This window comes from Oreochromis aureus, linkage group 15, assembly GCF_013358895.1.
Source record: "Oreochromis aureus strain Israel breed Guangdong linkage group 15, ZZ_aureus, whole genome shotgun sequence".
In the NCBI taxonomy this organism is placed as follows: Eukaryota; Metazoa; Chordata; class Actinopteri; order Cichliformes; family Cichlidae; genus Oreochromis; species Oreochromis aureus.
This window is the reverse complement of record NC_052956.1, coordinates 18,154,756-18,171,269: the sequence shown is the minus strand read 5'-3', so window position 1 is coordinate 18,171,269 and position 16,514 is coordinate 18,154,756. Positions and strand designations below refer to the sequence as shown.

The 16,514-nt window shown below is 50.0% G+C and overlaps 2 pseudogenes; both read left to right on the top strand.

Annotated features, from left to right (window-relative positions):
- The first annotated feature begins 6,666 nt into the window (after positions 1-6,666).
- LOC120433092 lies at positions 6,667-9,283 on the top strand (annotated as a pseudogene).
- Positions 9,284-12,043: 2,760 nt separating this feature from the next.
- On the top strand, positions 12,044-16,060 carry LOC120433205 (annotated as a pseudogene).
- The last annotated feature ends 454 nt before the right edge of the window (positions 16,061-16,514 follow it).

Sequence of the window (16,514 nt, the reverse complement as noted above, 5' to 3'; positions counted from 1 at the left end):
TGAAACTTATTAAATGGTGTCTGAATCTCACAACCAAAGTTTGTATAATAATACACAAGATTGGCTGAATACATTGTTCACTAATTCAGAACTGTGGCAAACAACAAAAAACAAAGGAGTAGAATGCATGTGTGAAAGAGTGGTCTATAATGTAATGCTAAGCGTGTTCATGAAACATTGTCGGGTCTGCCGTGTACAATGTGGGACTTCTGCTCATGAGCCTGTGTGCTGGCGTCTGCAAATACGGCGCTGTTAAAGTAACCATCTTTACACAAAACTATATAGCTGTCATCTGTAGCGTGGCGGTGTTTGTTTTACCATAGTTCATGGTGGAGAATGGCTGCTCTTCTGAGTTTTGCTCTCTGTAGCCGTATGAATGGCAAACTACAGTGATTAGCATGGCGGCATAGGCACATAAAATTTCTTCTGAAATTTGCTTTCTAGTTATTGTGTGGATACTTTAAAGCATCACACTGTTATTCCTGTTTCTCTTTATTCTTTTATTATTATTATGCTATTATTATTCTAGTTGCCACTTTTTGTACTTTTTGGCACTTAACTACTTCCACAATTTTCAACCGATTTTTCACCGTTCAAATTTTTAAACTATTCTGCTATTTCTGCTAATGATGGCTATGACTTTTGGTATTTTTATACTATTATACTTTTTAAAATATTACGTTTTTCCTTTAATTTGTCCCATTGAAATGAATGGGAAAACTTCATAATTCTGCTAAAACTTGCTTGTTTTTGAAACTTAACTACTTTTTCCTACTTTCACGTAGAACAACCATTCAAACTTTAAAATGTTCTAAAATTATTGGGCTATTCATTAATGATTCAGCTTTTTCATATCTGTTACCATTTTCATCTTATCCCTCTTTAAGTTTTGAGTTGCAAAATTGTGATTTTTTCACAAAATACATGCGTTGTTATGGTTGCTATGCAGTTGGCTTTCTCAGTGATGCCACTGTACGTTTTGGCAATCTTTCTCTTCATGTCCAAACAACTTCTTGCTACTTGATTAATTTTTCACTCAACTCCCACAAATTATACATCAAAAACATAGGTATTTTTGCTGGCTTTCGAAAATGTCACTATCATTGTTGTGGGATTCATAGATTTTGGCAAATCTCCTCAGACCACCACAAAGTCGGAAAACTGTCCATAGAAAGTCAATGGAGGTTTGTTCAAAATCACCAACTTGATTTCTGTAATGAGAGGCATATTCAGATCGTCATATCTCCTTAATGAAGCAAAGTTAAAACATGAGGCTTGTCCCAGTATATCTTCAGACACTCCTGGCGCTCACAATTCAATAATTTTTTCTCACCTATTACCGTTCTCAGATGAGTTACACTTGTTTGAGGGTGGAAATTCGTCCCTTCGCTCAGATTTCTTCAGATTTCAAACTCTGGAAATGAGGCAATTTTTCTCTCGTCATATCTTTTTAGATTTCCACAGAGACCTGAAAATTTCCATGACTGTTCACCAAAGACTGCTGTCTCTTACGGTGAAAAGAATGATATCGATACTCCAAATAGATTTAGAGTTAGAAAAGCGTTGTTTGAGGGCAGGTCAAGGCAGTTTTTGCTGCCTCTACTCAGTTATGGTGCATTAGAAGTCAAATATCTTTAATAATTCATATTTTAATGATAAATTGTCAACACTTGAAGATTCCCCCATCTCTTCTGAACAAAAGCGGTGTAAGAATGACGTTCTAGCCCCTCTGAGTTTAGGAAATTATGGCCATTTGTTTGAGAGGAATCCTCACTATAGAAATACACTGCAGAAATCTGTCTCTCTCTGTGCTGCGTGTGTGTAAAACAGGTACACCTGTTTTGGCGGAAAAAGTGCACAGCCTCTCTGATTGGTGGATTCAAATTTCAGCAGCTCCCAGGCTGCTTGACTGACCTAGAAACTTGCTCCTCTCTCCTGTGTGTGTGTGTGTGTGTGTGTGTGTGTGTGTGTGTGTGTGTGTGACAGAGAGAGAGAGAGAGAGCCTTTTTATGGGAGGATCTTATTGTATGATTTAAATTCAATATATTTAGACTGGTTGACTGAATTTGATCCTGTGTGTGTCTCTCTGTGCATGTGTGTTTCCATATGTGTCCATATTTGTGATTGTTTGACTGTTATACTTTTTGCTGATCTTTTTAACAATTACATTTGAGGGACCTTTGCATGTTCAGCAGTGACTGTGATGTGACTTATCAGCAATCGCCACTCAGTTGGGGGTGTGTCTGACGTGAAGTATGAGCTATCGCCAGCAGCACAGGGTGTCTCTGCTGTGATGTCAAATATCAATACCAGACTTGTCTCTGCTGTGATGTCAAATATCAATACCAGACTCACCTCTCTGCTGTGATGTCAAATATCAATGCTGTTAAAGTTCAAATATGCTGTGATGTCAAAATCAACCACAGATCTCTGCTGTGATGTCAAATATCAATGCCATGAACGTCTCTGCTGTGATGTTCAATATCAAAACCAGAATCATGATTCTGCTCTGATTTCAATAGTCAGACAAAGGTTTTATAGGGTTCACATATCAGTGCCAGATTCTCTGCTGTGATGTCAAATATCCATACCAGACTTAATACAGCATGACGTCAACTCAAAACCACAATGACTTTTAACAGTTTCCCTGTGTGTCTTGGCTTGAACCCAGGTGCTTCCTGTCTCCATCCTGCCCAGGCTTATCTTGTGATGTCAAACATCAGGTCCACGTTCTGCTGTGATGTCAAAATGTCAATCAGACAGGCACAACTTTGTGATGTCAAGCATCACATAATTAAACTCTTACCTATATAAATGAGTCTCAATATGTGTGTGTGCGTGCGTATGCCAGATGTCGTGCTGTGTACTGCGTACATGTCATGACCTCTCTCACTATATGTGTCTGTATGTGTGTATGGGTGTCTCGCTGTGATGTCAAATGCTCTCTCATCTCATGTCCCGTTGCACATCTGACCTGTCAGGCAGAACAGAGGCGTGACCTTACAGTAATACCCTAACTGGAACTATATATGTAATATGTTGAGTAAATGTTTAATCAAGAGCCTCTACTAAAAGCTTAATACAGTTTCTGTGACATACTTACAGCACTTGCACTCAGACGGGCGTTTCAGTTTCACTTCTGCAAAAGCATGTAACTTCAAAAACATGTACTTCCTGTCGCTGCAGCTCTTATCAGCCATCGAAGACTCCAGTGTAAGAATATAAAAACATTGAAAAGCCTTTAAAATTATAGATTCAACTCAACAGTTTAAAATGGTTCTTCCTGGACCTGTAATAAAGACTTATATAATACCAATATATTTGACCATCTGAATGCATCTGGATCCAACATCACTGTTAATAATGAAATGGTAATGATGATTATAGAAATAGCAGCAAATAATAGCAGTAAAATATTTCTCCTCTTGACAATGCCAGACTCACCTCTCTGCTGTGATGTCAAATATCAATGCCAGATTCGCCTCGCTGCTGTGATGTCAAATATCAATACCAGACTTGTGTTTCTCCTCTGTTGTCAAATATCAATACCAGACTCGTGTTTCTACTGTGATTTCAAATGTCACTACCAGACTTGACTCTCTGCTGTGATGTCAAATATCAAAACCAGAATCATGATTCTGCTGTGATTTCAAATAGCTCACACAGACTCGTGTCTCTGCTGTCATATCAAATATCAATGCCAGAGTAGATGTCTCTGGACGTGATATCAGCAATGTCTCGCGTGGCATGTCTGTGATCGCCGGTCTTTCGCCAATGTCTCTGACGTGTTTTATGACTTATCAGCCGCCGCCGCCGGGCGTGTCTGTGACGTGACGTATTAGCGATCGCCAATGTCAGGGCGTGACTGTGACATGACTTATCAGCAATCGCCACTCACCGGGCGTGTTTGTTATATGACATATGAGCAATCGCCAATAGTTGGGCGTGTCTGTGACATAACTTATCAGCAATCGCCACTCACAGGGGTGTGTCTGTGACGTGACGTATTAGTGATCGCCCATCACAAGGCGTGTCTCTGACGTGACTTATCAGCAATTGGCCGCCGCCCGCGCGTGTCGTGACGTGACGTATTAGCGATCGCCGCTCGCCATTGCGTGTTAATTTATGTGACGTGTGAGCTGTGACAATAGTTGGGTGTGTCTCAGACAAGTTATCAGCAATCGCCGCTCGCCGGGCGTGTCTGTGACGTGACGTATTAGCGATCGCCAATGTCAGGGCGTGACTGTTTTGTGACTTATCAGCAATCGCCACTCACCGGGCGTGTCTGTGACGTGACGTATTAGCGATCGCCAATAGTTGGGCGTGTCTGTGACATAACTTATCAGCAATCGCCGCCGGGCTGCTGACGTGACGTATTACGATCGGGGCGTGTCTGTGACATAACTTATCTCGCCACTCACACGTGACGTGAAGTATGAGCTATCGCTGAGCACAGGGCGTGTCTCTGACGTGATGTCAAATGTCAATTGATGCAAATATCAAAACCAGCATGATTATGAAATCTGGGTGAGATGGATATCAGATGGATATCAGAGTGCAGGAGCCCAGGAAGAGATCCAAGACCTGAAACACAAGGAGATTGGAAAGAAAGCGTTGTGAAATCTGGAGGGAACCTCCAGGTTTCCACGCCTGCTGTGATGGATGCTTACAAGCGGGTGAGATGGTTCTTTTCTAACTTCGCTCGGTGTTTCACTATGGGAATCGCCTCGGCGTGACCAACTACGGAAGCTCCAATGACACCACGTCTGTCTCTGACAGACCTGTCGAGCCGTGCTCAGGGCTCCGCCCCCTCATACTAACACGGCCGACCAGCTCCTCCTAACTCATTCTCGCTTTCTTCCCGTGAGAAACTACTTTGAGCTCCCTCAGCGCATCCAGGCTAACTTGATTAGCTGCTTAACAGTTCTCAGGCGTCCCGTGTAGGAGTACGTCGCCGAACGTAGTTTTTCCGGTTCCACTTTGGATCGTGCTGAGTAAGTCCTTCGAAAGAAGTGTACTTAGAGTTGCACTGTGGAACAGCAACCGCGTCAGGCGAGCTGTCCCAGCGGTTCAGCTGTCCCTGGTTTTAGTTAGCGAGGTAGCCGACGTTGTGTAACTCGGGCTAACACGTTACGGCGAGCTGTTCGTTCAGTGTCCGGCTAGCATTAACTTGTTAGCAGGCCACGAACCACATTAGCGTCTCACTAGCATTAGCTTGTTAGTCGACCTAGGGCTCAGTTAGCATTAAGTTGCTAACGATATTGGCTAGAGGAGTGCAGCTAACGTGTCACGACGAGCTGACTCCCGCGGTGACTAGCTCGGATTTAACACCCGCGGAGGGCGATGCCGACTCCGACCTCCTCGACATGGAGGACATGGATGAGGAACAGGAGGATGACTCCACCTTTCCTCCCCAGCAGTCCAGGCCACCGAGTGGGGCTGAAGTTGCACCCCCGGTGGACAGTAATTTGTACGAGGTCTGCAAACGGGCTGCTGCCAAGCTAGGCATCCCATGGCCAGCCGTCCAGGATGCCGAAGGGGCAGAACGCGACCTGTATGACAGCAAGAGGCTCCCACCAGCCTTGCCGCCATCGAAGCAGCTTCTGCCAGCAGTCCCGCTTTCTTTCCAATCTCCTTGTGTTTCGGGTCTTGGATCTCTTCCTGGGCTCCCTGGCCTGCCTGCATGAAAGAAATGAGTCGCTATTGGTCAAGCCCTTTTAAAAGCAAGCTTCCGACCAAGGGCTGCTCCAAGCTTGAGATCCAGGGGATGGGTGAACTGGGGCTGACCGAACCCCCAGCAGTGGAGCCTTCAGTGGCGTATCACCTTCACCCTAACCGCAGGGCAATCTCAGCGTCTTCTAGTGTTTCTTTGCCCAACAAGATAGATGCCGTGAGGCGATCTATCTATCAAAGGATGTACAAATATGCTGCACAGTCAGTATGCTCGCTTAATGCAGTCACACTGCTATCAGCATATCAGGCAGAAATTCTGGAAGACATGGGCCGTGAGCCCTCTGGGATGAAATCTGCGTGGTTAATGATTCTTCGCTCCTCCAGGGGAGCAGTCCAAGGGTGTGGCCGCGTTATGGGCCTTGCAGTCTCGGGTGAGAGAGCCTTGTGGCTAAACCTGTCAGGCCTAGGTGATGCTCAGAGGGCTGAGGTAATGGATGCAGCCTATGACCCAACCAAGGGTCTCTTTGGCCCAGCCCTGGAGAGAATGAGAGAAACAAGCACCCGCAGAAAGCAGGAGGGAGAAGCATTCAACCTCTGCTTACCCAGAAAACCTAACTCTCAGCCCCAGCAGGTGCCAAGAGCTGGCTTTGCCGCAACAGCAGCAGCTGTGAGAGGGAGACAGAGTGGGGTCAGAATGCAGAGAGGAGCAGGAGGCCAGCAGGGTGCCCACCAGGCCAAGGTAGAGAACCAAAGAACTTGGGGCAAGCATTCCTTTGCAGCGGCTGCTGCAAAGAACAAGCCGTCACACCCCGGAGAGGGGAAAAAGAAGCGGTCAGCCTAGCACACCTGCAACGTTCTGTGTCACCCCTCTCTTCTCCCCCAAAGAGAAGGAAGGTGTTAGAAGGGGTAACCAAATCACTCCAAGGTTCAGGGTCTCCAGAAGTTTCCAGTTCACCAGGAGCACCCTCTCAGTCTCCTCCTCCAGTTCAGGGAGGACAGACTTGTGGACAAATGGCGCAGTGTCATCAAGCACTCCTAAGAACTCTGTCTGTGTCACCAAGCACTGCCCAGAGTCACCAGACACTTCACTGTGGTTTGGGGGTAACAAAAGAAATAAAACGTGCATTTCTGCAGCCAGGCAGTTTGCCAAGGGCAGAATGTCCCCCCAGTTTCAAAATAAAAACAAAAGAAAATCACTGCCATTTGTCTTTGTTCCCAGTGGGGGCAGCTCACGCTCTTCCCGAGGGGGAGAGCCCCAACTCCTTCCGGGAGACAGGGGTGACGTCACGCTACTGCGTCTTCAGAGGCCCGCTCAAAGCGCGGCTGGAGTGGTGGCGCGCATGCGCAGTTCATCCCTGGGTCTTGTCAACCATTTCCCAGGGTTACAGACTACAGTTTGCGGTAAAACCACCGAGATTCGGCGGAGTGTTGGCTTCGGTGGCCAGTGGCGACTCAGCGAATGTGCTGAAAGAGGAAATATTCTCCCTGTTACACAAAAAGGCGATCAGAGCGGTTCCGAGCGAAGAAGCTCAGCAGGGCTTTTACTCCCGCTATTTCCTCATCCCGAAAAAGGACGGAACGTCGCTCCGTCCTATTCTGGATCTGCGTGTGTTAAACAAGCATTTGAGAAAGTACACGTTCAGAATGCTCACACACAAGACGCTTTGTCGCTCAATTCACACAGGCGATTGGTTTGTTACAATCGACCTATCAGACATATATATTTTCACATCGCCATTTATCCTCCACACAGGAAATATCTCAGGTTCGCTTATCAGAGAGTAGCGTACGAGTTTCAAACTATCCCATTCGGGCTATCCTTAGCCCCAAGGGTGTTCAGCAAATGTGTGGAAGCAGCGCTGTCTCCGTTAAGGAACAGCGGCATCAGAATATTCTCTTACATAGACGATTATCTAATATGCTCACGATCGCGCGAGCAGGCGATCAAAGACTCCAAGGTGGTAGTGAATCACCTCACGGAGCTTGGGTTCACAATCAACCTGGAAAAGAGCCACTTGGAACCCGCACAGTTTATAGAGTATCTGGGGCTCAGAATAGACTCCATCTCTTATCGTATGGCACTTTCAGAGCGGAGGATCGCATCCTTCACTCACTGTCTTTCCCGTTTTCAGCTGGGGAAAGTCGTGCGGTTCCAACTCTGTCTCCGCCTCCTCGGCCTCATGGCCTCGGTGATATCGGTGGTACATTTGGGGCTGCTTATGATGAGAGATTTTCAGCGGTGGGTCGCTTCTCTGCAGCTGTGCCGACATCTCAGTCATGGTGTAAAAATAACGCAGCCGTGTATCGCGGCTCTCCGGCCTTGGAGGAGCCGGACAGCTCTCGCTGCGGGGGTACCTCCCGGGGCAGTGTCTTCCAGGGTGACGCTGACCACAGATGCATCCCTGTCAGGCTGGGGTGCAACTATGATGGGCAGAGCAGTGAATGGCGTTTGGTCACAGAGACTCGCTCTGAATCACATAAATGTGCTGGAGCTCCGCGCGGTGCTCCTAGCCTTACGGCATTTTCTGCCGTATCTCCGGGGACAACATGTTTTAGTGAAAACAGACAACTCCACTGTAGTTGCTTATATCAACCGCCAGGGCGGCACCCGTTCCCGGCAGCTACACAGGTTAGCCAGGGAAATAATTGTGTGGAGCAGCACTCGGCTCCTCTCCCTTCGGGCAACTCACGTGCCAGGAATTCTGAACAGGGGGGCGGACCTCCTGTCCAGAGGAAATCCACTGTTCGGAGAATGGAGGCTTCACCCACAGGCGGTGGAGCAGATTTGGCAGAGATACGGCCGGGCTGCCGTAGATCTCGTCGCCTCACGAGAAAACACACAGTGCCCTCTGTTTTTCTCCCTATCAGACGCAGATGCGCCACTGGGCGTGGATGCGCTGGCCCATCCATGGCCAAAATCTCTGCTGTATGCTTTCCCTCCCCTCAGCCTGATCTCCCCAACACTGATCAGAGTGAGGGATCAGGGGCTGTCACTGATCTTAATAGCTCCACGGTGGCCATCCAAACACTGGATAGCAGAAATCATCCAGCTTCTGGTGGACGAGCCATGGCCACTCCCCATCCGCAGGGACCTTCTGTCTCAGGCGCGTGGGGAGATATACCATCCCCATCCAGAACAGGTTGCTCTCTGGGCCTGGCCCGTGAGAGGGCAGGCCCTTATCACGCCAGAGGCTAGCTCATTGGATTGTAGAAGCCATAGCTCTGGCTTATAGCTGTAAGGGCTCGCAGGCCCCCCCGGGACTTCGAGCTCACTCCACTAGGGGTGTGGCCACATCCTGGGCTTTGTTCAGAGGTGTATCAGTCCAGGATATTTGTGCGGCAGCAAGCTGGGCTACGCCGCACACGTTTGTCCGGTTTTATCGGCTGGATGTTGCACAGTCATCCCTGGCTCAGGCAGTGCTGGATTCTGGTGCCTCAGGTTCGACCTGAGATCCTGGAGTAGTACTGGAGTGTGGCTTCGGGAGCTGGCGCAATCCGGGAGTGGGCCATATCTCCCATAGTGAAACACCGAGCGAAGTTAGAAAAAGAACGTTGGGTTACTTAACGTAATCCCTGGTTCTTTGATAACAGAGTGAGGTTTTTCACCAACACTTCCCTCCTTGCTTAGGCACGGAAAGAAATCTGCTTGGAATGAGATAGGAGGAGCTGGTCAGCCATGTTAGTATGAGGGGGCGGAGCCCTGAGCACGGCTCGACAGGTCTGTCAGAGACAGACGTGGTGTCATTGGAGCTTCCGTAGTTGGTCACGCTGAGGCGATTCCCAAAGTGAAACACCTCACTCTGTTATCAAAGAACCAGGGATTACGTTAAGTAACCCAACGATATCAGAGTGCAGGAGCCCAGGAACAGATCCAAGACCTGAAACATAAGGACGATTTTGAAAGAAAGTTTTCCTGGGTTGTGAAATCTGGAGGGAACCTCCAGGTTTCCACGCCTGCTGTGATGGATACTTAGAAGCGGGTGAGATGGATATCAGAGTGCAGGAGCCCAGGAAGAGATCCAAGACCTGAATCACAAGGAGATTGGAAAGAAAGCGTTGTGAAATCTGGAGGGAACCTCCAAGTTTCCACGCCAGCTGTGATGGATGCTTACAAGCGGGTGAGATGGATATCAGAGTGCAGGAGCCCAGGAAGAGATCCAAGACCTGAATCACAAGGAGATTGGAAAGAAAGCGTTGTGAAATCTGGAGGGAACCTCCAGGTTTCCACGCCAGCTGTGATGGATGCTTGCAAGCGGGTGAGATGGATATCAGAGTGCAGGAGCCCAGGAAGAGATCCAAGACCTGAAACACACTCCACTAGGGGTGTGGCCACATCCTGGGCTTTGTTCAGAGGTGCATCAGTCCAGGATATTTGTGCGGCAGCAAGCTGGGCTACGCCGCACACGTTTCTCCGGTTTTATCGGCTGGATGTTGCACAGTCATCCCTGGCTCAGGCAGTGCTGGATTCTGGTGCCTCAGGTTCGACCTGAGATCCTGGAGTAGTACTGGAGTGTGGCTTCGGGAGCTGGCGCAATCCGGGAGTGGGCCATATCTCCCATAGTGAAACACCGAGCGAAGTTAGAAAAAGAACGCTGGGTTACTTAACGTAATCCCTGGTTCTTTGATAACAGAGTGAGGTTTTTCACCAACACTTCCCTCCTTGCTTAGGCACGGAAAGAAATCTGCTTGGAATGAGATAGGAGGAGCTGGTCAGCCGTGTTAGTATGAGGGGGCGGAGCCCTGAGCACGGCTCGACAGGTCTGTCAGAGACAGACGTGGTGTCATTGGAGCTTCCGTAGTTGGTCACGCCGAGGCGATTCCCATAGTGAAACACCTCACTCTGTTATCAAAGAACCAGGGATTACGTTAAGTAACCCAACGATATCAGAGTGCAGGAGCCCAGGAACAGATCCAAGACCTGAAACATAAGGAGATTGGAAAGAAAGCGTTGTGAAATCTGGAGGGAACCTCCAGGTTTCCACGCCTGCTGTGATGGATACTTAGAAGCGGGTGAGATGGATATCAGAGTGCAGGAGCCCAGGAAGAGATCCAAGACCTGAATCACAAGGAGATTGGAAAGAAAGCGTTGTGAAATCTGGAGGGAACCTCCAGGTTTCCACGCCAGCTGTGATGGATGCTTGCAAGCGGGTGAGATGGATATCAGAGTGCAGGAGCCCAGGAAGAGATCCAAGACCTGAAACACAAGGAGATTGGAAAGAAAGCGTTGTGAAATCTGGAGGTTGTGCCAGCTGTGAATCTGCAAGCGGGTGAGATGGAATCAGAGTGCTCCAGGTTCCAAGACCTGAAACACAAGGAGATTGGAAAGAAAGCGTTGTGAAATCTGGAGGGAACCTCCAGGTTTCCACGCCTGCTGTGATGGATGCTTACAAGCGGGTGAGATGGTTCTTTTTCTAACTTCGCTCGGTGTTTCACTATGGGAATCGCCTCGGCGTGACCAACTACGGAAGCTCCAATGACACCACGTCTGTCTCTGACAGACCTGTCGAGCCGTGCTCAGGGCTCCGCCCCCTCATACTAACACGGCCGACCAGCTCCTCCTAACTCATTCTCGCTTTCTTCCCGTGAGAAACTACTTTGAGCTCCCTCAGCGCATCCAGGCTAACTTGATTAGCTGCTTAACAGTTCTCAGGCAGTTTTTCCGGTTCCAGTTTGGATCGTGCTGAGTAAGTCCTTCGAAAGAAGTGTACTTAGAGTTGCACTGTGGAACAGCAACCGCGTCAGGCGAGCTGTCCCAGCGGTTCAGCTGTCCCTGGTTTTAGTTAGCGAGGTAGCCGACGTTGTGTAACTCGGGCTAACACGTTACGGCGAGCTGTTCGTTCAGTGTCCGGCTAGCATTAACTTGTTAGCAGGCCACGAACCACATTAGCGTCTCACTAGCATTAGCTTGTTAGTCGACCTAGGGCTCAGTTAGCATTAAGTTGCTAACGATATTGGCTAGAGGAGTGCAGCTAACGTGTCACGACGAGCTGACTCCCGCGGTGACTAGCTCGGATTTAACACCCGCGGAGGGCGATGCCGACTCCGACCTCCTCGACATGGAGGACATGGATGAGGAACAGGAGGATGACTCCACCTTTCCTCCCCAGCAGTCCAGGCCACCGAGTGGGGCTGAAGTTGCACCCCCGGTGGACAGTAATTTGTACGAGGTCTGCAAACGGGCTGCTGCCAAGCTAGGCATCCCATGGCCAGCCGTCCAGGATGCCGAAGGGGCAGAACGCGACCTGTATGACAGCAAGAGGCTCCCACCAGCCTTGCCGCCATCGAGCAGCAGCAGGCTTTCCAATCTCCTTGCCTTCGGGTCCGCCATCGAAGCAGCTTCTGATAGCAGTCACCCGCCTGCATGAAAGAAATGAGTCGCTATTGGTCAAGCCCTTTTAAAAGCAAGCTTCCGACCAAGGGCTGCTCCAAGCTTGAGATCCAGGGGATGGGTGAACTGGGGCTGACCGAACCCCCAGCAGTGGAGCCTTCAGTGGCGTATCACCTTCACCCTAACCGCAGGGCAATCTCAGCGTCTTCTAGTGTTTCTTTGCCCAACAAGATAGATCGCCTCACGGCATCTATCTATCAAAGGATGTACAAATATGCTGCACAGTCAGTATGCTCGCTTAATGCAGTCACACTGCTATCAGCATATCAGGCAGAAATTCTGGAAGACATGGGCCGTGAGCTTGACTCGGGTTCCCCGAACCCAGCCCTCTGGGATGAAATCTGCGTGGTTAATGATCTCATTCTTCGCTCCTCCAGGGGAGCAGTCCAAGGGTGTGGCCGCGTTATGGGCCTTGCAGTCTCGGGTGAGAGAGCCTTGTGGCTAAACCTGTCAGGCCTAGGTGATGCTCAGAGGGCTGAGGTAATGGATGCAGCCTATGACCCAACCAAGGGTCTCTTTGGCCCAGCCCTGGAGAGAATGAGAGAAACAAGCACCCGCAGAAAGCAGGAGGGAGAAGCATTCAACCTCTGCTTACCCAGAAAACCTAACTCTCAGCCCCAGCAGGTGCCAAGAGCTGGCTTTGCCGCAACAGCAGCAGCTGTGAGAGGGAGACAGAGTGGGGTCAGAATGCAGAGAGGAGCAGGAGGCCAGCAGGGTGCCCACCAGGCCAAGGTAGAGAGAACCAAAGAACTTGGGGCAAGCATTCCTTTGCAGCGGCTGCTGCAAAGAACAACCGTCACACCCGGAGAGGGGAAAAAGAAGCGGTCAGCCTAGCACACCTGCAACGTTCTGTGTGTCACCCTCTCTTCTCCCCAAAGAGAAGGAAGGTGTTAGAAGGGGTAACCAAATCACTCCAAGGTTCAGGGTCTCCAGAAGTTTCCAGTTCACCAGGAGCACCCTCTCAGTCTCCTCCTCCAGTTCAGGGAGGACAGACTTGTGGACAAATGGCGCAGTGTCATCAAGCACTCCTAAGAACTCTGTCTGTGTCACCAAGCACTGCCCAGAGTCACCAGACACTTCACTGTGGTTTGGGGTAAAAAAAAGAAATAAAACGTGCATTTCTGCAGCCAGGCAGTTTGCCAAGGGCAGAATGTCCCCCCAGTTTCAAAATAAAAACAAAAGAAAATCACTGCCATTTGTCTTTGTTCCCAGTGGGGGCAGCTCACGCTCTTCCCGAGGGGGAGAGCCCCAACTCCTTCCGGGAGACAGGGGTGACGTCACGCTACTGCGTCTTCAGAGGCCCGCTCAAAGCGCGGCTGGAGCGGTGGCGCGCATGCGCAGTTCATCCCTGGGTCTTGTCAACCATTTCCCAGGGTTACAGACTACAGTTTGCGGTAAAACCACCGAGATTCGGCGGAGTGTTGGCTTCGGTGGCCAGTGGCGACTCAGCGAATGTGCTGAAAGAGGAAATATTCTCCCTGTTACACAAAAAGGCGATCAGAGCGGTTCCGAGCGAAGAAGCTCAGCAGGGCTTTTACTCCCGCTATTTCCTCATCCCGAAAAAGGACGGAACGTCGCTCCGTCCTATTCTGGATCTGCGTGTGTTAAACAAGCATTTGAGAAAGTACACGTTCAGAATGCTCACACACAAGACGCTTTGTCGCTCAATTCACACAGGCGATTGGTTTGTTACAATCGACCTATCAGACGCATATTTTCACATCGCCATTTATCCTCCACACAGGAAATATCTCAGGTTCGCTTATCAGAGAGTAGCGTACGAGTTTCAAACTATCCCATTCGGGCTATCCTTAGCCCCAAGGGTGTTCAGCAAATGTGTGGAAGCAGCGCTGTCTCCGTTAAGGAACAGCGGCATCAGAATATTCTCTTACATAGACGATTATCTAATATGCTCACGATCGCGCGAGCAGGCGATCAAAGACTCCAAGGTGGTAGTGAATCACCTCACGGAGCTTGGGTTCACAATCAACCTGGAAAAGAGCCACTTGGAACCCGCACAGTTTATAGAGTATCTGGGGCTCAGAATAGACTCCATCTCTTATCGTATGGCACTTTCAGAGCGGAGGATCGCATCCTTCACTCACTGTCTTTCCCGTTTTCAGCTGGGGAAAGTCGTGCGGTTCCAACTCTGTCTCCGCCTCCTCGGCCTCATGGCCTCGGTGATATCGGTGGTACATTTGGGGCTGCTTATGATGAGAGATTTTCAGCGGTGGGTCGCTTCTCTGCAGCTGTGCCGACATCTCAGTCATGGTGTAAAAATAACGCAGCCGTGTATCGCGGCTCTCCGGCCTTGGAGGAGCCGGACAGCTCTCGCGCATGGGGGTACCTCCCGGGCAGTGTCTTCCAGGGTGACGCTGACCACAGATGCATCCCTGTCAGGCTGGGGTGCAACTATGATGGGCAGAGCAGTGAATGGCGTTTGGTCACAGAGACTCGCTCTGAATCACATAAATGTGCTGGAGCTCCATGCGGTGCTCCTAGCCTCACGGCATTTTCTGCCGTATCTCCGGGACAACATGTTTTAGTGAAAACAGACAACTCCACTGTAGTTGCTTATATCAACCGCCAGGGCGGGCACCCGTCCCCGGCAGCTACACAGGTTAGCCAGGAAAATAATTGTGTGGAGCAGCACTCGGCTCCTCTCCCTTCGGGCAACTCACGTGCCAGGAATTCTGAACAGGGGGGCGGACCTCCTGTCCAGAGGAAATCCACTGTTCGGAGAATGGAGGCTTCACCCACAGGCGGTGGAGCAGATTTGGCAGAGATACGGCCGGGCTGCCGTAGATCTCGTCGCCTCACGAGAAAACACACAGTGCCCTCTGTTTTTCTCCCTATCAGACGCAGATGCGCCACTGGGCGTGGATGCGCTGGCCCATCCATGGCCAAAAAAACTCTGCTGTATGCTTTCCTCCCTCAGCCTGATCTCCCCAACACTGATCAGAGTGAGGGATCAGGGGCTGTCACTGATCTTAATAGCTCCACGGTGGCCATCCAAACACTGGATAGCAGAAATCATCCAGCTTCTGGTGGACGAGCCATGGCCACTCCCCATCCGCAGGGACCTTCTGTCTCAGGCGCGTGGGGAGATATACCATCCCCATCCAGAACAGGTTGCTCTCTGGGCCTGGCCCGTGAGAGGTGGAATTTGAAGGCAGCAGGCATGCCTCCGAAGGTTATTGAAACCATTCAGAATGCCAGAGCCTCCTCCACTCGTTCCATTTACAGCAGTAAATGGTGTGTTTTTGGGGAGTGGTGCCATGAAAAGCAGATTATCCCTTTTCAGTGTTCAGTGGTGGAGCTGTTGTGTTTTCTTCAGGACTTGCTGGACAAAAGGAGAGCTTTTTCCACCATAAAGGTCTATTTAGCAGCTATTTCAGCCTGCCACGTGGGTTTTGGTGATAAACCTGCTGGTCAGCACCCCTCCCATGTCGCTTCATGAGAGGGCGCGGGTTACTTAACGCTCCCAGTTTCTAGACCACTGGTCCCTTTATGGGATCTGTCAGTCGTTTTGGACGCCCTCTCCCACCACCCCTTTGAGCCCATTGGGGCAGTGGGGTTGAAGTTTCTCTGTCTTAAAACCACTCTGCTGTTGGCTCTAACCACAGCCAAGCAAGTTAGTGAATTAGAGGCTCTGTCTATTCACCCCTCTTGTCTACAGCTGGCCCCAGGACTGACTAAAGCACGCCTGAGGCCTAACCCTGCCTTTGTCCCTAAAGTGTTGGAACGTCATACAGGTGCTCTACAGTAGAGCTCCTGGCTTTTCACCCCTCCATTCTCTTCAGAGACGGAGCAGAGGCTGAACACTTTGTGCCCTGTGCGGGCGTTGGGGACTTATCTTGACAGAACAGCTGGATTCAGGAAGTCGGATCAGCTGTTTGTTTCCTGGGCCTCCCCTCACAAGGGCAGGCCCTTATCACGCCAGAGGCTAGCTCATTGGATTGTAGAAGCCATAGCTCTGGCTTATAGCTGTAAGGGCTCAGAGTGCAGGCCCCGGGACCTCGAGCTCACTCCACTAGGGGTGTGGCCACATCCTGGGCTTTGTTCAGAGGTGTATCAGTCCAGGATATTTGTGCGGCAGCAAGCTGGGCTACGCCGCACACGTTTGTCCGGTTTTATCGGCTGGATGTTGCACAGTCATCCCTGGCTCAGGCAGTGCTGGATTCTGGTGCCTCAGGTTCGACCTGAGATCCTGGAGTAGTACTGGAGTGTGGCTTCGGGAGCTGGCGCAATCCGGGAGTGGGCCATATCTCCCATAGTGAAACACCGAGCGAAGTTAGAAAAAGAACGTTGGGTTACTTAACGTAATCCCTGGTTCTTTGATAACAGAGTGAGGTTTTTCACCAACACTTCCCTCCTTGCTTAGGCACGGAAAGAAATCTGCTTGGAATGAGATAGGAGGAGCTGGTCAGCCGTGTTAGTATGAGGGGGCGGA